This window comes from Microchirus variegatus (genome assembly GCF_963457635.1).
Source record: "Microchirus variegatus genome assembly, chromosome: 7".
NCBI lineage: Eukaryota > Metazoa > Chordata > Actinopteri > Pleuronectiformes > Soleidae > Microchirus > Microchirus variegatus.
The window spans coordinates 5,638,914-5,663,185 of NC_139808.1; positions in this window are offsets into that span (position 1 = coordinate 5,638,914).

Here is a 24,272-nt window from a genome sequence, read left to right on the forward strand (position 1 = left end):
ACTATGTCGTCCAAAATCGTAATGTTATTTTTTTTTTTATCCCAAAAGTGACAGAACATCATACTATACTATGTCATCAACCTCAATGTCATAATACACTATTTAGTCCAAAATCTGACCATTTTTTTGAAAAAAAAATGTTGGTCCAAAATTTGACAAAAACGACATACTATACTATGTCGTCCAAAATCGATTTTTTGTTTTTATCCCAAAAGTGACAGAACATCATACTATACTATGTCATCAACCTCAATGTCATAATACACTATTTAGTCCAAAATCTGACCATTTTTTTGAAAAAAAAGAATTTGGTCCAAAATTTGACAAAAACAACATACTATACTATGTCGTCCAAAATTGGAATGTTTTTCTTTTTTTATCCCAAAATGTGACAGAACATCATACTACACTATGTCATCAACCTCAATGTCATAATACACTATTTAGTCCAAAATCTGACAATTTTTTTGAAAAAAAAAGAATTTGGTCCAAAATTTGACAAAAACGACATACTATACTATGTCGTCCAAAATTGGAATGTTTTTTTTTTTTATCCCAAAATGTGACAGAACATCATACTATACTATGTCATCAACCTCAATGTCATAATACACTATTTAGTCCAAAATCTGACCATTTTTTTGAAAAAAAAGAATTTGGTCCAAAATCTGACAAAAACTACATACTATACTATGTCGTCCAAAATTGGAATGTTTTTTTTTTTTATCCCAAAATGTGACAGAACATCATACTATACTATGTCATCAACCTCAATGTCATAATACACTATTTAGTCCAAAATCTGACAATTTTTTTGAAAAAAAAATGTTGGTCCAAAATTTGACAAAAACGACATACTATACTATGTCGTCCAAAATCGATTTTTTTTTTTATCCCAAAAGTGACAGAACATCATACTATACTATGTCATCAACCTCAATGTCATAATACACTATTTAGTCCAAAATCTGACCATTTTTTTGAAAAAAAATGTTGGTCCAAAATTTGACAAAAACGACATACTATACTATGTCGTCCAAAATCGGAATGTTTTTTTTTTTTATCCCAAAATGTGACAGAACATCATACTATACTATGTCATCAACCTCAATGTCATAATACACTATTCAGTCCAAAATCTGACCATTTTTTTGAAAAAAAGAAATTTGGTCCAAAATTTGACAAAAACGACATACTATACTATGTCGTCCAAAATCGGAATTTCTTTTTTTTTTCATCCCAAAATGTGACAGAACATCATACTATACTATGTCAACCTCAATGTCATAATACACTATTTAGTCCAAAATCTGACCATTTTTTTGAAAAAAAAATGTTGGTCCAAAATTTGACAAAAACGACATACTATACTATGTCGTCCAAAATTGGAATGTTTTTTTTTTTTTATCCCAAAATGTGACAGAACATCATACTATACTATGTCATCAACCTCAATGTCATACTACACTATTTAGTCCAAAATCTGACTATTTTTTTGAAAAAAAAGAATTTGGTCCAAAATTTGACAAAAACGACATACTATACTATGTCGTCCAAAATCGGAATGTTTTTTTTTTTTTATCCCAAAATGTGACAGAACATCATACTATACTATGTCATCAACCTCAATGTCATAATACACTATTTAGTCCAAAATCTGACCATTTTTTTGAAAAAAAGAAATTTGGTCCAAAATTTGACAAAAACGACATACTATACTATGTCGTCCAAAATCGGAATTTTTTTTTTTTCATCCCAAAATGTGACAGAGCATCATACTATACTATGTCATCAACCTCAATGTCATAATACACTATTTAGTCCAAAATCTGACAATTTTTTTGAAAAAAAAATGTTGGTCCAAAATTTGACAAAAACGACATACTATACTATGTCGTCCAAAATCGATTTTTTTTTTTATCCCAAAATGTGACAGAACATCATACTATACTATGTCATCAACCTCAATGTCATAATACACTATTTAGTCCAAAATCTGACCATTTTTTTGAAAAAGAAATTTGGTCCAAAATTTGACAAAAACGACATACTATACTATGTCGTCCAAAATCGTAATGTTATTTTTTTTTTTATCCCAAAATGTGACAGAACATCATACTATACTATGTCATCAACCTCAATGTCATAATACACTATTTAGTCCAAAATCTGACCATTTTTTTGAAAAAAAAATGTTGGTCCAAAATTTGACAAAAACGACATACTATACTATGTCGTCCAAAATCGATTTTTTTTTTTTATCCCAAAATGTGACAGAACATCATACTATACTATGTCATCAACCTCAATGTCATAATACACTATTTAGTCCAAAATCTGACCATTTTTTTGAAAAAAAAGAATTTGGTCCAAAATTTGACAAAAACGACATACTATACTATGTCGTCCAAAATCGGAATGTTTTTTTTTTTATCCCAAAATGTGACAGAACATCATACTATACTATGTCATCAACCTCAATGTCATAATACACTATTTAGTCCAAAATCTGACCATTTTTTTGAAAAAAAAATGTTGGTCCAAAATTTGACAAAAATGACATACTATACTATGTCGTCCAAAATCGATTTTTTTTTTTATCCCAAAATGTGACAGAACATCATACTATACTATGTCATCAACCTCAATGTCATAATACACTATTTAGTCCAAAATCTGACCATTTTTTTGAAAAAAAAGAATTTGGTCCAAAATTTGACAAAAACGACATACTATACTATGTCGTCCAAAATTGGAATGTTTTTTTTTTTTATCCCAAAATGTGACAGAACATCATACTATACTATGTCATCAACCTCAATGTCATAATACACTATTTAGTCCAAAATCTGACCATTTTTTTTGAAAAAAGAATTTGGTCCAAAATCTGACAAAAACTACATACTATACTATGTCGTCCAAAATTGGAATGTTTTTTTTTTTTATCCCAAAATGTGACAGAACATCATACTATACTATGTCATCAACCTCAATGTCATAATACACTATTTAGTCCAAAATCTGACCATTTTTTTGAAAAAAAAATGTTGGTCCAAAATTTGACAAAAACGACATACTATACTGTCGTCCAAAATCGATTTTTTTTTTTATCTTAAAAGTGACAGAACATCATACTATACTATGTCATCAACCTCAATGTCATAATACACTATTTAGTCCAAAATCTGACAATTTTTTTGAAAAAAAAGAATTTGGTCCAAAATTTGACAAAAACGACATACTATACTATGTCGTCCAAAATCGGAATGTTTTTTTTTTTTTATCCCAAAATGTGACAGAACATCATACTATACTATGTCATCAACCTCAATGTCATAATACACTATTTAGTCCAAAATCTGACCATTTTTTTGAAAAAAAAATGTTGGTCCAAAATTTGACAAAAACGACATACTATACTATGTCGTCCAAAATCGGAATGTTTTTTTTTTTTTATCCCAAAATGTGACAGAACATCATACTATACTATGTCATCAACCTCAATGTCATAATACACTATTTAGTCCAAAATCTGACCATTTTTTTGAAAAAAAAATGTTGGTCCAAAATTTGACAAAAACGACATACTATACTATGTCGTCCAAAATCGATTTTTTTTTTTTATCCCAAAAGTGACAGAACATCATACTATACTATGTCATCAACCTCAATGTCATAATACACTATTTAGTCCAAAATCTGACCATTTTTTTGAAAAAAAAATGTTGGTCCAAAATTTGACAAAAACGACATACTATACTATGTCGTCCAAAATCGATTTTTTGTTTTTATCCCAAAAGTGACAGAACATCATACTATACTATGTCATCAACCTCAATGTCATAATACACTATTTAGTCCAAAATCTGACCATTTTTTTGAAAAAAAAGAATTTGGTCCAAAATTTGACAAAAACAACATACTATACTATGTCGTCCAAAATTGGAATGTTTTTCTTTTTTTATCCCAAAATGTGACAGAACATCATACTATACTATGTCATCAACCTCAATGTCATAATACACTATTTAGTCCAAAATCTGACAATTTTTTTGAAAAAAAAAGAATTTGGTCCAAAATTTGACAAAAACGACATACTATACTATGTCGTCCAAAATTGGAATGTTTTTTTTTTTTATCCCAAAATGTGACAGAACATCATACTATACTATGTCATCAACCTCAATGTCATAATACACTATTTAGTCCAAAATCTGACCATTTTTTTGAAAAAAAAGAATTTGGTCCAAAATCTGACAAAAACTACATACTATACTATGTCGTCCAAAATTGGAATGTTTTTTTTTTTTATCCCAAAATGTGACAGAACATCATACTATACTATGTCATCAACCTCAATGTCATAATACACTATTTAGTCCAAAATCTGACCATTTTTTTGAAAAAAAAATGTTGGTCCAAAATTTGACAAAAACGACATACTATACTATGTCGTCCAAAATCGATTTTTTTTTTTATCCCAAAAGTGACAGAACATCATACTATACTATGTCATCAACCTCAATGTCATAATACACTATTTAGTCCAAAATCTGACCATTTTTTTGAAAAAAAATGTTGGTCCAAAATTTGACAAAAACGACATACTATACTATGTCGTCCAAAATCGGAATGTTTTTTTTTTTTATCCCAAAATGTGACAGAACATCATACTATACTATGTCATCAACCTCAATGTCATAATACACTATTCAGTCCAAAATCTGACCATTTTTTTGAAAAAAAGAAATTTGGTCCAAAATTTGACAAAAACGACATACTATACTATGTCGTCCAAAATCGGAATTTCTTTTTTTTTTCATCCCAAAATGTGACAGAACATCATACTATACTATGTCAACCTCAATGTCATAATACACTATTTAGTCCAAAATCTGACCATTTTTTTGAAAAAAAAATGTTGGTCCAAAATTTGACAAAAACGACATACTATACTATGTCGTCCAAAATTGGAATGTTTTTTTTTTTTTATCCCAAAATGTGACAGAACATCATACTATACTATGTCATCAACCTCAATGTCATACTACACTATTTAGTCCAAAATCTGACTATTTTTTTGAAAAAAAAGAATTTGGTCCAAAATTTGACAAAAACGACATACTATACTATGTCGTCCAAAATCGGAATGTTTTTTTTTTTTTTATCCCAAAATGTGACAGAACATCATACTATACTATGTCATCAACCTCAATGTCATAATACACTATTTAGTCCAAAATCTGACCATTTTTTTGAAAAAAAGAAATTTGGTCCAAAATTTGACAAAAACGACATACTATACTATGTCGTCCAAAATCGGAATTTTTTTTTTTTCATCCCAAAATGTGACAGAGCATCATACTATACTATGTCATCAACCTCAATGTCATAATACACTATTTAGTCCAAAATCTGACAATTTTTTTGAAAAAAAAATGTTGGTCCAAAATTTGACAAAAACGACATACTATACTATGTCGTCCAAAATCGATTTTTTTTTTTATCCCAAAATGTGACAGAACATCATACTATACTATGTCATCAACCTCAATGTCATAATACACTATTTAGTCCAAAATCTGACCATTTTTTTGAAAAAGAAATTTGGTCCAAAATTTGACAAAAACGACATACTATACTATGTCGTCCAAAATCGTAATGTTATTTTTTTTTTTATCCCAAAATGTGACAGAACATCATACTATACTATGTCATCAACCTCAATGTCATAATACACTATTTAGTCCAAAATCTGACCATTTTTTTGAAAAAAAAGAATTTGGTCCAAAATTTGACAAAAACGACATACTATACTATGTCGTCCAAAATCGGAATGTTTTTTTTTTTTATCCCAAAATGTGACAGAACATCATACTATACTATGTCATCAACCTCAATGTCATAATACACTATTTAGTCCAAAATCTGACCATTTTTTTGAAAAAAAGAAATTTGGTCCAAAATTTGACAAAAACGACATACTATACTATGTCGTCCAAAATCGGAATTTTTTTTTTTTCATCCCAAAATGTGACAGAACATCATACTATACTATGTCATCAACCTCAATGTCATAATACACTATTTAGTCCAAAATTTGACAAAAACGACATACTATACTATGTCGTCCAAAATTGGAATGTTTTTTTTTTTTATCCCAAAATGTGACAGAACATCATACTATACTATGTCATCAACCTCAATGTCATAATACACTATTCAGTCCAAAATCTGACCATTTTTTTGAAAAAAAGAAATTTGGTCAAAAATTTGACAAAAACGACATACTATACTATGTCGTCCAAAATCGTAATGTTTTTTTTTTTTATCCCAAAATGTGACAGAACATCATACTATACTATGTCATCAACCTCAATGTCATAATACACTATTTAGTCCAAAATCTGACAATTTTTTTGAAAAAAAAATGTTGGTCCAAAATTTGACAAAAACGACATACTATACTATGTCGTCCAAAATCGGAATGTTTTTTTTTTTTTATCCCAAAATGTGACAGAACATCATACTATACTATGTCATCAACCTCAATGTCATACTACACTATTTAGTCCAAAATCTGACAATTTTTTTGAAAAAAAAATGTTGGTCCAAAATTTGACAAAAATGACATACTATACTATGTCGTCCAAAATCGATTTTTTTTTTTTATCCCAAAATGTGACAGAACATCATACTATACTATGTCATCAACCTCAATGTCATAATACACTATTTAGTCCAAAATCTGACCATTTTTTTGAAAAAAAAATGTTGGTCCAAAATTTGACAAAAACGACATACTATACTATGTCATCAACCTCAATGTCATACTACACTATTTAGTCCAAAATCTGACCATTTTTTTGAAAAAAAAGAATTTGGTCCAAAATTTGACAAAAACGACATACTATACTATGTCATCAACCTCAATGTCATAATACACTATTTAGTCCAAAATCTGACCATTTTTTTGAAAAAAAAATGTTGGTCCAAAATTTGACAAAAACGACATACTATACTATGTCGTCCAAAATCGGAATGTTTTTTTTTTTTCATCCCAAAATGTGACAGAACATCATACTATACTATGTCATCAACCTCAATGTCATAATACACTATTCAGTCCAAAATCTGACCATTTTTTTGAAAAAAAGAAATTTGGTCCAAAATTTGACAAAAACGACATACTATACTATGTCGTCCAAAATCGGAATGTTTTTTTTTTTTTATCCCAAAATGTGACAGAACATCATACTATACTATGTCATCAACCTCAATGTCATAATACACTATTTAGTCCAAAATCTGACCATTTTTTTGAAAAAAAAATGTTGGTCCAAAATTTGACAAAAACGACATACTATACTATGTCGTCCAAAATCGGAATGTTTTTTTTTTTTCATCCCAAAATGTGACAGAACATCATACTATACTATGTCATCAACCTCAATGTCATAATACACTATTCAGTCCAAAATCTGACCATTTTTTTGAAAAAAAGAAATTTGGTCCAAAATTTGACAAAAACGACATACTATACTATGTCGTCCAAAATCGGAATTTTTTTTTTTTCCATCCCAAAATGTGACAGAACATCATACTATACTATGTCATCAACCTCAATGTCATAATACACTATTTAGTCCAAAATCTGACCATTTTTTTGAAAAAAAAATGTTGGTCCAAAATTTGACAAAAACGACATACTATACTATGTCGTCCAAAATCGGAATGTTTTTTTTTTTTTATCCCAAAATGTGACAGAACATCATACTATACTATGTCATCAACCTCAATGTCATACTACACGATTTAGTCCAAAATCTGACCATTTTTTTGAAAAAAAAGAATTTGGTCCAAAATTTGACAAAAACGACATACTATACTATGTCGTCCAAAATCGGAATTTTTTTTTTTTTTATCCCAAAATGTGACAGAACATCATACTATACTATGTCATCAACCTCAATGTCATAATACACTATTTAGTCCAAAATCTGACCATTTTTTTGAAAAAAAAATGTTGGTCCAAAATTTGACAAAAACGACATACTATACTATGTCGTCCAAAATCGATTTTTTTTTTTATCCCAAAATGTGACAGAACATCATACTATACTATGTCATCAACCTCAATGTCATACTACACTATTTAGTCCAAAATCTGACCATTTTTTTGAAAAAAAAGAATTTGGTCCAAAATTTGACAAAAACGACATACTATACTATGTCGTCCAAAATTGGAATGTTTTTTTTTTTTTATCCCAAAAGTGACAGAACATCATACTATACTATGTCATCAACCTCAATGTCATAATACAGTATTTAGTCCAAAATCTGACAATTTTTTTGAAAAAAAAATGTTGGTCCAAAATTTGACAAAAATGACATACTATACTATGTCGTCCAAAATCGATTTTTTTTTTTATCCCAAAATGTGACAGAACATCATACTATACTATGTCATCAACCTCAATGTCATAATACACTATTTAGTCCAAAATCTGACCATTTTTTTGAAAAAAAAGAATTTGGTCCAAAATCTGACAAAAACGACATACTATACTATGTCGTCCAAAATTGGAATGTTTTTTTTTTTATCCCAAAATGTGACAGAACATCATACTATACTATGTCATCAACCTCAATGTCATAATACACTATTTAGTCCAAAATCTGACAATTTTTTTGAAAAAAAAATGTTGGTCCAAAATTTGACAAAAATGACATACTATACTATGTCGTCCAAAATCGATTTTTTTTTTTTATCCCAAAATGTGACAGAACATCATACTATACTATGTCATCAACCTCAATGTCATAATACACTATTCAGTCCAAAATCTGACCATTTATTTGAAAAAAAGAAATTTGGTCCAAAATTTGACAAAAACGACATACTATACTATGTCGTCCAAAATCGATTTTTTTTTTTTATCCCAAAATGTGACAGAACATCATACTATACTATGTCATCAACCTCAATGTCATACTACACTATTTAGTCCAAAATCTGACCATTTTTTTGAAAAAAAAGAATTTGGTCCAAAATTTGACAAAAACGACATACTATACTATGTCGTCCAAAATTGGAATGTTTTTTTTTTTTATCCCAAAATGTGACAGAACATCATACTATACTATGTCATCAACCTCAATGTCATAATACAGTATTTAGTCCAAAATCTGACAATTTTTTTGAAAAAAAAATGTTGGTCCAAAATTTGACAAAAATGACATACTATACTATGTCGTCCAAAATCGATTTTTTTTTTTATCCCAAAATGTGACAGAACATCATACTATACTATGTCATCAACCTCAATGTCATAATACACTATTTAGTCCAAAATCTGACAATTTTTTTTTAAAAAAAGAATTTGGTCCAAAATTTGACAAAAACGACATACTATACTATGTCGTCCAAAATTGGAATGTTTTTTTTTTATCCCAAAATGTGACAGAACATCATACTATACTATGTCATCAACCTCAATGTCATAATACACTATTTAGTCCAAAATCTGACCATTTTTTTGAAAAAAAAATGTTGGTCCAAAATTTGACAAAAACGACATACTATACTATGTCGTCCAAAATCGGAATGTTTTTTTTTTTTCATCCCAAAATGTGACAGAACATCATACTATACTATGTCATCAACCTCAATGTCATAATACACTATTCAGTCCAAAATCTGACCATTTTTTTGAAAAAAAGAAATTTGGTCCAAAATTTGACAAAAACGACATACTATACTATGTCGTCCAAAATCGGAATTTTTTTTTTTTTCATCCCAAAATGTGACAGAACATCATACTATACTATGTCATCAACCTCAATGTCATAATACACTATTTAGTCCAAAATCTGACAATTTTTTTGAAAAAAAAATGTTGGTCCAAAATTTGACAAAAACGACATACTATACTATGTCGTCCAAAATCGGAATGTTTTGTTTTTTTTTATCCCAAAATGTGACAGAACATCATACTATACTATGTCATCAACCTCAATGTCATACTACACGATTTAGTCCAAAATCTGACCATTTTTTTGAAAAAAAGAAATTTGGTCCAAAATTTGACAAAAACGACATACTATACTATGTCGTCCAAAATCGGAATGTTTTTTTTTTTTTATCCCAAAATGTGACAGAACATCATACTATACTATGTCATCAACCTCAATGTCATAATACACTATTTAGTCCAAAATCTGACCATTTTTTTGAAAAAAAAATGTTGGTCCAAAATTTGACAAAAACGACATACTATACTATGTCGTCCAAAATCGGAATTTTTTTTTTTTTTATCCCAAAATGTGACAGAACATCATACTATACTATGTCATCAACCTCAATGTCATACTACACGATTTAGTCCAAAATCTGACCATTTTTTTGAAAAAAAGAATTTGGTCCAAAATTTGACAAAAACGACATACTATACTGTCGTCCAAAATCGGAATGTTTTTTTTTTTTTATCCCAAAATGTGACAGAACATCATACTATACTATGTCATCAACCTCAATGTCATAATACACTATTCAGTCCAAAATCTGACCATTTTTTTGAAAAAAAGAAATTTGGTCCAAAATTTGACAAAAACGACATACTATACTATGTCGTCCAAAATCGGAATTTTTTTTTTTTTCATCCCAAAATGTGACAGAACATCATACTATACTATGTCATCAACCTCAATGTCATAATACACTATTTAGTCCAAAATCTGACCATTTTTTTGAAAAAAGAATGTTGGTCCAAAATTTGACAAAAACGACATACTATGCTATGTCGTCCAAAATCGATTTTTTTTTTTATCCCAAAATGTGACAGAACATCATACTATACTATGTCATCAACCTCAATGTCATAATACACTATTTAGTCCAAAATCTGACAATTTTTTTGACAAAAAAATGTTGGTCCAAAATTTGACAAAAACGACATACTATACTATGTCGTCCAAAATCGGAATGTTTTTTTTTTTTTATCCCAAAATATGACAGAACATCATACTATACTATGTCATCAACCTCAATGTCATACTACACTATTTAGTCCAAAATCTGACAATTTTTTTGAAAAAAAAGAATTTGGTCCAAAATTTGACAAAAACGACATACTATACTATGTCGTCCAAAATTGGAATGTTTTTTTTTTTTATCCCAAAAGTGACAGAACATCATACTATACTATGTCATCAACCTCAATGTCATAATACAGTATTTAGTCCAAAATCTGACAATTTTTTTGAAAAAAAAATGTTGGTCCAAAATTTGACAAAAATGACATACTATACTATGTCGTCCAAAATCGATTTTTTTTTTTATCCCAAAATGTGACAGAACATCATACTATACTATGTCATCAACCTCAATGTCATAATACACTATTTAGTCCAAAATCTGACCATTTTTTTGAAAAAAAAGAATTTGGTCCAAAATCTGACAAAAACGACATACTATACTATGTTGTCCAAAATTGGAATGTTTTTTTTTTTATCCCAAAATGTGACAGAACATCATACTATTCTATGTCATCAACCTCAATGTCATAATACACTATTTAGTCCAAAATCTGACAATTTTTTTGAAAAAAAAATGTTGGTCCAAAATTTGACAAAAATGACATACTATACTATGTCGTCCAAAATCGATTTTTTTTTTTTATCCCAAAATGTGACAAAACATCGTACTATACTATGTCATCAACCTCAATGTCATAATACACTATTTAGTCCAAAATCTGACAATTTTTTTGAAAAAAAAGAATTTGGTCCAAAATTTGACAAAAACGACATACTATACTATGTCGTCCAAAATTGGAATGTTTTTTTTTTATCCCAAAATGTGACAGAACATCATACTATACTATGTCATCAACCTCAATGTCATAATACACTATTTAGTCCAAAATCTGACCATTTTTTTGAAAAAAAAATGTTGGTCCAAAATTTGACAAAAACGACATACTATACTATGTTGTCCAAAATCGATTTTTTTTTTTATCCCAAAATGTGACAGAACATCATACTATACTATGTCATCAACCTCAATGTCATAATACACTATTTAGTCCAAAATCTGACCATTTTTTTGAAAAAAAAATGTTGGTCCAAAATTTGACAAAAACGACATACTATACTATGTCGTCCAAAATCGGAATGTTTTTTTTTTTTTATCCCAAAATGTGACAGAACATCATACTATACTATGTCATCAACCTCAATGTCATAATACATTATTCAGTCCAAAATCTGACAATTTTTTTGAAAAAAAAATGTTGGTCCAAAATTTGACAAAAATGACATACTATACTATGTCGTCCAAAATCGATTTTTTTTTTTTATCCCAAAATGTGACAGAACATCATACTATACTATGTCATCAACCTCAATGTCATAATACACTATTTAGTCCAAAATCTGACCATTTTTTTGAAAAAAAAGAATTTGGTCCAAAATCTGACAAAAACGACATACTATACTATGTCGTCCAAAATTGGAATGTTTTTTTTTTTATCCCAAAATGTGACAGAACATCATACTATACTATGTCATCAACCTCAATGTCATAATACACTATTTAGTCCAAAATCTGACAATTTTTTTGAAAAAAAAATGTTGGTCCAAAATTTGACAAAAATGACATACTATACTATGTCGTCCAAAATCGATTTTTTTTTTTTATCCCAAAATGTGACAGAACATCATACTATACTATGTCATCAACCTCAATGTCATAATACACTATTTAGTCCAAAATCTGACAATTTTTTTGAAAAAAAAGAATTTGGTCCAAAATTTGACAAAAACGACATACTATACTATGTCGTCCAAAATTGGAATGTTTTTTTTTTTTATCCCAAAATGTGACAGAACATCATACTATACTATGTCATCAACCTCAATGTCATAATACACTATTTAGTCCAAAATCTGACAATTTTTTTGAAAAAAAAATGTTGGTCCAAAATTTGACAAAAACGACATACTATACTATGTCGTCCAAAATCGGAATGTTTTTTTTTTTTTATCCCAAAAGTGACAGAACATCATACTATACTATGTCATCAACCTCAATGTCATAATACACTATTCAGTCCAAAATCTGACCATTTTTTTGAAAAAAAGAAATTTGGTCAAAAATTTGACAAAAACGACATACTTTCCTATGTCGTCCAAAATCGTAATGTTTTTTTTTTTATCCCAAAATGTGACAGAACATCATACTATACTATGTCATCAACCTCAATGTCATACTACACTATTTAGTCCAAAATCTGACCATTTTTTTGAAAAAAAAGAATTTGGTCCAAAATTTGACAAAAACGACATACTATACTATGTCGTCCAAAATTGGAATGTTTTTTTTTTTTATCCCAAAATGTGACAGAACATCATACTATACTATGTCATCAACCTCAATGTCATAATACACTATTCAGTCCAAAATCTGACCATTTTTTTGAAAAAAAGAAATTTGGTCAAAAATTTGACAAAAACGACATACTATACTATGTCGTCCAAAATCGTAATGTTTTTTTTTTTTATCCCAAAATGTGACAGAACATCATACTATACTATGTCATCAACCTCAATGTCATAATACACTATTTAGTCCAAAATCTGACCATTTTTTTGAAAAAAAATGTTGGTCCAAAATTTGACAAAAACGACATACTATACTATGTTGTCCAAAATCGATTTTTTTTTTTATCCCAAAATGTGACAGAACATCATACTATACTATGTCATCAACCTCAATGTCATAATACACTATTTAGTCCAAAATCTGACCATTTTTTTGAAAAAAAAATGTTGGTCCAAAATTTGACAAAAATGACATACTATACTATGTCGTCCAAAATTGGAATGTTTTTTTTTTTTATCCCAAAATGTGACAGAACATCATACTATACTATGTCATCAACCTCAATGTCATACTACACTATTTAGTCCAAAATCTGACCATTTTTTTGAAAAAAAAGAATTTGGTCCAAAATTTGACAAAAACGACATACTATACTATGTCGTCCAAAATTGGAATGTTTTTTTTTTTTATCCCAAAATGTGACAGAACATCATACTATACTATGTCATCAACCTCAATGTCATAATACACTATTCAGTCCAAAATCTGACCATTTTTTTGAAAAAAAGAAATTTGGTCCAAAATTTGACAAAAACGACATACTATACTATGTCGTCCAAAATCGTAATGTTTTTTTTTTTTATCCCAAAATGTGACAGAACATCATACTATACTATGTCATCAACCTCAATGTCATAATACACTATTTAGTCCAAAATCTGACCATTTTTTTGAAAAAAAATGTTGGTCCAAAATTTGACAAAAACGACATACTATACTATGTTGTCCAAAATCGATTTTTTTTTTTATCCCAAAATGTGACAGAACATCATACTATACTATGTCATCAACCTCAATGTCATAATACACTATTTAGTCCAAAATCTGACCATTTTTTTGAAAAAAAAATGTTGGTCCAAAATTTGACAAAAATGACATACTATACTATGTCGTCCAAAATCGATTTTTTTTTTTTATCCCAAAATGTGACAGAACATCATACTATACTATGTCATCAACCTCAATGTCATAATACACTATTTAGTCCAAAATCTGACCATTTTTTTGAAAAAAAAGAATTTGGTCCAAAATCTGACAAAAACGACATACTATACTATGTCGTCCAAAATTGGAATGTTTTTTTTTTTATCCCAAAATGTGACAGAACATCATACTATACTATGTCATCAACCTCAATGTCATAATACACTATTTAGTCCAAAATCTGACAATTTTTTTGAAAAAAAAATGTTGGTCCAAAATTTGACAAAAATGACATACTATACTATGTCGTCCAAAATCGATTTTTTTTTTTTATCCCAAAATGTGACAGAACATCATACTATACTATGTCATCAACCTCAATGTCATAATACACTATTTAGTCCAAAATCTGACAATTTTTTTGAAAAAAAAGAATTTGGTCCAAAATTTGACAAAAACGACATACTATACTATGTCGTCCAAAATTGGAATGTTTTTTTTTTTTATCCCAAAATGTGACAGAACATCATACTATACTATGTCATCAACCTCAATGTCATAATACACTATTTAGTCCAAAATCTGACAATTTTTTTGAAAAAAAAATGTTGGTCCAAAATTTGACAAAAACGACATACTATACTATGTCGTCCAAAATCGGAATGTTTTTTTTTTTTATCCCAAAAGTGACAGAACATCATACTATACTATGTCATCAACCTCAATGTCATAATACACTATTCAGTCCAAAATCTGACCATTTTTTTGAAAAAAAGAAATTTGGTCAAAAATTTGACAAAAACGACATACTTTCCTATGTCGTCCAAAATCGTAATGTTTTTTTTTTTATCCCAAAATGTGACAGAACATCATACTATACTATGTCATCAACCTCAATGTCATACTACACTATTTAGTCCAAAATCTGACAATTTTTTTGAAAAAAAAGAATTTGGTCCAAAATTTGACAAAAACGACATACTATACTATGTCGTCCAAAATTGGAATGTTTTTTTTTTTTATCCCAAAATGTGACAGAACATCATACTATACTATGTCATCAACCTCAATGTCATACTACACTATTTAGTCCAAAATCTAACTTTTTTTTTGAAATAAAGAAATTTTGTCTAAAATTTGACAAAAACGACATACTATACTATGTCGTCCAAAATCGGAATGTTTTTTTTTTTATCCCAAAATGTGACAGAACATCATACTATACTATGTCGTCAACCTCAATGTCATAATACACTATTTCGTCCAAAATCTGACCATTTTTTGAAAAAAAATATGTTGGTCCAAAATTTGACAAAAACGACATACTATACAATGTTGTCCAAAATCGGAATGTTTTTTTTTTTATCCCAAAATGTGACAGAACATCATACTATACTATGTCATCAACCTCAATGTCATAATACACTATTTAGTCCAAAATCTGACCTTTTTTTGAAAAAAAGAAATTTGGTCCAAAATTTGACAAAAACGACATACTATACTATGTCGTCCAAAATCGGAATGTTTTTGTTTTTTATCCCAAAATGTGACAGAACATCAAACTATACTATGTCATCAACCTCAATGTCATAATACACTATTTAGTCCAAAATCTGACCATTTTTTTGAAAAAAAAGAATTTGGTCCAAAATTTGACAAAAACGACATACTATACTATGTCGTCCAAAATCGATTTTTTTTTTTATCCCAAAATGTGACAGAACATCATACTATACTATGTCATCAACCTCAATGTCATAATACACTATTTAGTCCAAAATCTGACCATTTTTTTGAAAAAAAAGAATTTGGTCCAAAATTTGACAAAAACGACATACTATGCTATGTCGTCCAAAATCGATTTTTTTTTTTATCCCAAAATGTGACAGAACATCATACTATACTATGTCATCAACCTCAATGTCATACTACACTATTTAGTCCAAAATCTGACCATTTTTTTGAAAAAAAAGAATTTGGTCCAAAATTTGACAAAAACGACATACTATACTATGTCGTCCAAAATTGGAATGTTTTTTTTTTTTATCCCAAAATGTGACAGAACATCATACTATACTATGTCATCAACCTCAATGTCATAATACACTATTCAGTCCAAAATCTGACCATTTTTTTGAAAAAAAGAAATTTGGTCCAAAATTTGACAAAAACGACATACTATACTATGTCGTCCAAAATCGTAATGTTTTTTTTTTTTATCCCAAAATGTGACAGAACATCATACTATACTATGTCATCAACCTCAATGTCATAATACACTATTTAGTCCAAAATCTGACCATTTTTTTGAAAAAAAATGTTGGTCCAAAATTTGACAAAAACGACATACTATACTATGTTGTCCAAAATCGATTTTTTTTTTTATCCCAAAATGTGACAGAACATCATACTATACTATGTCATCAACCTCAATGTCATAATACACTATTTAGTCCAAAATCTGACCATTTTTTTGAAAAAAAAATGTTGGTCCAAAATTTGACAAAAATGACATACTATACTATGTCGTCCAAAATCGATTTTTTTTTTTTATCCCAAAATGTGACAGAACATCATACTATACTATGTCATCAACCTCAATGTCATAATACACTATTTAGTCCAAAATCTGACCATTTTTTTGAAAAAAAAGAATTTGGTCCAAAATCTGACAAAAACGACATACTATACTATGTCGTCCAAAATTGGAATGTTTTTTTTTTTATCCCAAAATGTGACAGAACATCATACTATACTATGTCATCAACCTCAATGTCATAATACACTATTTAGTCCAAAATCTGACAATTTTTTTGAAAAAAAAATGTTGGTCCAAAATTTGACAAAAATGACATACTATACTATGTCGTCCAAAATCGATTTTTTTTTTTTATCCCAAAATGTGACAGAACATCATACTATACTATGTCATCAACCTCAATGTCATAATACACTATTTAGTCCAAAATCTGACAATTTTTTTGAAAAAAAAGAATTTGGTCCAAAATTTGACAAAAACGACATACTATACTATGTCGTCCAAAATTGGAATGTTTTTTTTTTTTATCCCAAAATGTGACAGAACATCATACTATACTATGTCATCAACCTCAATGTCATAATACACTATTTAGTCCAAAATCTGACAATTTTTTTGAAAAAAAAATGTTGGTCCAAAATTTGACAAAAACGACATACTATACTATGTCGTCCAAAATCGGAATGTTTTTTTTTTTTATCCCAAAAGTGACAGAACATCATACTATACTATGTCATCAACCTCAATGTCATAATACACTATTCAGTCCAAAATCTGACCATTTTTTTGAAAAAAAGAAATTTGGTCAAAAATTTGACAAAAACGACATACTTTCCTATGTCGTCCAAAATCGTAATGTTTTTTTTTTTATCCCAAAATGTGACAGAACATCATACTATACTATGTCATCAACCTCAATGTCATACTACACTATTTAGTCCAAAATCTGACAATTTTTTTGAAAAAAAAGAATTTGGTCCAAAATTTGACAAAAACGACATACTATACTATGTCGTCCAAAATTGGAATGTTTTTTTTTTTTATCCCAAAATGTGACAGAACATCATACTATACTATGTCATCAACCTCAATGTCATACTACACTATTTAGTCCAAAATCTAACTTTTTTTTTGAAATAAAGAAATTTTGTCTAAAATTTGACAAAAACGACATACTATACTATGTCGTCCAAAATCGGAATGTTTTTTTTTTTATCCCAAAATGTGACAGAACATCATACTATACTATGTCGTCAACCTCAATGTCATAATACACTATTTCGTCCAAAATCTGACCATTTTTTGAAAAAAAATATGTTGGTCCAAAATTTGACAAAAACGACATACTATACAATGTTGTCCAAAATCGGAATGTTTTTTTTTTTATCCCAAAATGTGACAGAACATCATACTATACTATGTCATCAACCTCAATGTCATAATACACTATTTAGTCCAAAATCTGACCTTTTTTTGAAAAAAAGAAATTTGGTCCAAAATTTGACAAAAACGACATACTATACTATGTCGTCCAAAATCGGAATGTTTTTGTTTTTTATCCCAAAATGTGACAGAACATCAAACTATACTATGTCATCAACCTCAATGTCATAATACACTATTTAGTCCAAAATCTGACCATTTTTTTGAAAAAAAAGAATTTGGTCCAAAATTTGACAAAAACGACATACTATACTATGTCGTCCAAAATCGATTTTTTTTTTTATCCCAAAATGTGACAGAACATCATACTATACTATGTCATCAACCTCAATGTCATAATACACTATTTAGTCCAAAATCTGACCATTTTTTTGAAAAAAAAGAATTTGGTCCAAAATTTGACAAAAACGACATACTATACTATGTCGTTTAAAATTGGAATGTTTTTTTTTTTTATCCCAAAATGTGACAGAACATCATACTATACTATGTCATCAACCTCAATGTCATAATACACTATTTAGTCCAAAATCTGACAATTTTTTTGAAAAAAAAATGTTGGTCCAAAATTTGACAAAAACGACATACTATACTATGTCATCCAAAATCGGAATGTTTTTTTTTTTTTATCCCAAAAGTGACAGAACATCATACTATACTATGTCATCAACCTCAATGTCATAATACACTATTCAGTCCAAAATCTGACCATTTTCTTGAAAAAAGAAATTTGGTCCAAAATTTGACAAAAACGACATACTATACTGTGTCGTCCAAAATCGGAATTTTTTTTTTTTCATCCCAAAATGTGACAGAACATCAAACTATACTATGTCATCAACCTCAATGTCATAATACACTATTTAGTCCAAAATCTGACCATTTTTTTGAAAAAAAAATGTTGGTCCAAAATTTGACAAAAACGACATACTATACTATGTCGTCCAAAATTGGAATGTTTTTTTTTTTTATCCCAAAATGTGACAGAACATCATACTATACTATGTCATCAACCTCAATGTCATAATACACTATTCAGTCCAAAATCTGACCGTTTTTTTGAAAAAAAGAAATTTGGTCAAAAATTTGACAAAAACGACATACTTTCCTATGTCGTCCAAAATCGTAATGTTTTTTTTTTTTATCCCAAAATGTGACAGAACATCATACTATACTATGTCATCAACCTCAATGTCATACTACACTATTTAGTCCAAAATCTGACCATTTTTTTGAAAAAAAAGAATTTGGTCCAAAATTTGACAAAAACGACATACTATACTATGTCGTCCAAAATTGGAATGTTTTTTTTTTTTATCCCAAAATGTGACAGAACATCATACTATACTATGTCATCAACCTCAATGTCATACTACACTATTTAGTCCAAAATCTGACCATTTTTTTGAAATAAAGAAATTTTGTCTAAAATTTGACAAAAACGACATACTATACTATGTTGTCCAAAATCGGAATGTTTTTTTTTTTATCCCAAAATGTGACAGAACATCATACTATACTATGTCGTCAACCTCAATATCATAATACACTATTTCGTCCAAAATCTGACCATTTTTTTGAAAAAAAATATGTTGGTCCAAAATTTGACAAAAACGACATACTATATATACTATGTTGTCCAAAATCGGAATGTTTTTTTTTTTATCCCAAAATGTGACAGAACATCATACTATACTTTGTCATCAACCTCAATGTCATAATACACTATTTAGTCCAAAATCTGACCATTTTTTTGAAAAAAAAGAATTTGGTCCAAAATTTGACAAAAACGACATACTATACTATGTCGTCCAAAATTGGAATGTTTTTTTTTTTTATCCCAAAATGTGACAGAACATCATACTATACTATGTCATCAACCTCAATGTCATACTACACTATTTAGTCCAAAATCTGACCATTTTTTTGAAATAAAGAAATTTTGTCTAAAATTTGACAAAAACGACATACTATACTATGTCGTCCAAAATCGTAATGTTTTTTTTTTTATCCCAAAATGTGACAGAACATCATACTATACTATGTCATCAACCTCAATGTCATAATACACTATTAAGTCCAAAATCTGACCATTTTTTTGAAAAAAAAATGTTGGTCCAAAATTTGACAAAAACGACATACTATACTATGTCGTCCAAAATCGGAATGTTTTTTTTTTTTTATCCCAAAATGTGACAGAACATCATACTATACTATGTCATCAACCTCAATGTCATAATACACTATTTAGTCCAAAATCTGACAATTTTTTTGAAAAAAAAATGTTGGTCCAAAATTTGACAAAAACGACATACTGTACTGTCGTCCAAAATCGATTTTTTTTTTTTATCCCAAAATGTGACAGAACATCATACTATACTATGTCATCAACCTCAATGTCATAATACACTATTTAGTCCAAAATCTGACCATTTATTTGAAAAAAAAGAATTTGGTCCAAAATTTGACAAAAACGACATACTATACTATGTCGTCCAAAATCGGAATTTCTTTTTTTTTTTTTATCCCAAAATGTGACAGAACATCATACTATACTATGTCATCAACCTCAATGTCATAATACACTATTTAGTCCAAAATCTGACCATTTTTTTGAAAAAAAAGAATTTGGTCCAAAATTTGACAAAAACGACATACTATACTATGTCGTCCAAAATTGGAATGTTTTTTTTTTTATCCCAAAATGTGACAGAACATCATACCATACTATGTCATCAACCTCAATGTCATAATACACTATTCAGTCCAAAATGTGACCATTTTTTTGAAAAAAAGAAATTTGGTCAAAAATTTGACAAAAACGACATACTATACTATGTCGTCCAAAATCGGAATGTTTTTGTTTTTTATCCCAAAATGTGACAGAACATCATACTATACTATGTCATCAACCTCAATGTCATAATACACTATTTAGTCCAAAATCTGACCATTTTTTTGAAAAAAAAATGTTGGTCCAAAATTTGACAAAAACGACATACTATACTATGTCGTCCAAAATCGGAATGTTTTTTTTTATCCCAAAATGTGACAGAACATCATACTATACTATGTCATCAACCTCAATGTCATAATACACTATTAAGTCCAAAATCTGACCATTTTTTGGAAAAAAAAGAATTTGGTCCAAAATTTGACAAAAACGACATACTATACTATGTCGTCCAAAATTGGAATGTTTTTTTCTTTTATCCCAAAATGTGACAGAACATCAAACTTTACTATGTCATCAACCTCAATGTCATAATACACTATTCAGTCCAAAATCTGACAATTTTTTTGAAAAAAAAATGTTGGTCCAAAATTTGACAAAAACGACATACTATACAATGTCGTCCAAAATTGGAATGTTTTTTTTTTTTATCCCAAAATGTGACAACATCATACTATACTATGTCATCAACCTCAATGTCATAATACACTATTTAGTCCAAAATCTGACCATTTTTTTGAAAAAAAAATGTTGGTCCAAAATTTGACAAAAACGACATACTATACTATGTCGTCCAAAATCGGAATGTTTTTGTTTTTTATCCCAAAATGTGACAGAACATCATACTATACTATGTCATCAACCTCAATGTCATAATACACTATTTAGTCCAAAATCTGACCATTTTTTTGAAACAAAAAATGTTGGTCCAAAATTTGACAAAAACGACATACTATACTATGTCGTCCAAAATCGGAATGTTTTTTTTTTATCCCAAAATGTGACAGAACATCATACTATACTATGTCATCAACCTCAATGTCATAATACACTATTTAGTCCAAAATCTGACCATTTTTTTGAAAAAAAAGAATTTGGTCCAAAATTTGACAAAAACGACATACTATACTATGTCGTCCAAAATTGGAATGTTTTTTTTTTTTATCCCAAAATGTGACAGAACATCAAACTTTACTATGTCATCAACCTCAATGTCATAATACACTATTCAGTCCAAAATCTGACCATTTTTTTGAAAAAAAAATGTTGGTCCAAAATTTGACAAAAACGACATACTATACTATGTCGTCCAAAATCGGAATGTTTTTTTTTTTTTATCCCATCATGTGACAGAACATCATACTATACTATGTCATCAACCTCAATGTCATACTACACTATTTAGTCCAAAATCTGACAATTTTTTTGAAAAAAAAGAATTTGGTCCAAAATTTGTCAAAAACGACATACTATACTATGTCTTCCAAAATCTAAAAATTTCTTTGAATTTTTTTTTTAGCCAAAAATGTGACCAAAACATCATACTATACTATGTCTTCGACCTCAATGTCATACTACACTATTTCGTCCAAAATCTGACAAATTTTTTTGAAAAAAATGAATTTGGTCCAAAATTTTACAAAGCGACATACTGTACTATGTCGTCCAAAGTCGGAAAAACATTGAATTTCTTTTTTAAGCCCAAAATGTGACCAAAACATCATACTATACTATGTCTTCGACCTCAATGTCATACTACACTATTTCGTCCAAAATGTGACCATTTTTTTGAAAAAAATGAATTTGGTCCAAAATTTTACAAAACGACATACTAAACTATGTCGTCCAAAGTCGGAAAAACATTTTGAAACTTTTTTTTAGTCCAAAATGTGACCAAAACGTCATACTATACTATGTCGTCGACCTCAATGTCATACTACACTATTTCATCCAAAATCTGACCATTTTTTAGAAACAAATATTTTGGTCCAAAATTTGTCAAAAACGACATACTATACTATGTCGTCCAAAATCTAAAAAAAAATTTGAATTTTTTTTTTAGCCAAAAATGTGACCAAAACATCATACTATACTATGTCTTCGACCTCAATGTCATACTACACTATTTCGTCCAAAATATGACAATTTTTTTGAAAAAAATGAATTTGGTCCAAAATTTTACAAAACGACATACTATACTATGTCGTCCAAAGTCGGAAAAACATTTTGAAACTTTTTTTTAGCCTAAAATGTGACCAAAACGTCATACTATACTATGTCGTCGACCTCAATGTCATACTACACTATTTCATCCAAAATCTGACCATTTTTTAGAAACAAATATTTTGGTCCAAAATTTGTCAAAAACGACAGACTATACTATGTCGTCCAAAATCTAAAAAAAAATTTGAATTTTTTTTTTAGCCAAAAATGTGACCAAAACATCATACTATACTATGTCTTCGACCTCAATGTCATACTACACTATTTCGTCCAAAATATTACAATTTTTTTGAAAAAAATGAATTTGGTCCAAAATTTTACAAGACGACATACTATACTATGTCGTCCAAAGTCGGAAAAACATTTTGAAACTTTTTTTTAGCCTAAAATGTGACCAAAACGTCATACTATACTATGTCATCAACCTCAATGTCATAATACACTATTTAGTCCAAAATCTGACCATTTTTTTGAAAAAAAAGAATTTGGTCCAAAATTTGACAAAAACGACATACTATACTATGTCGTCCAAAATTGGAATGTTTTTTTTTTTATCCCAAAATGTGACAGAACATCATACCATACTATGTCATCAACCTCAATGTCATAATACACTATTCAGTCCAAAATCTGACCATTTTTTTGAAAAAAAGAAATTTGGTCAAAAATTTGACAAAAACGACATACTATACTATGTCGTCCAAAATCGGAATGTTTTTGTTTTTTATCCCAAAATGTGACAGAAC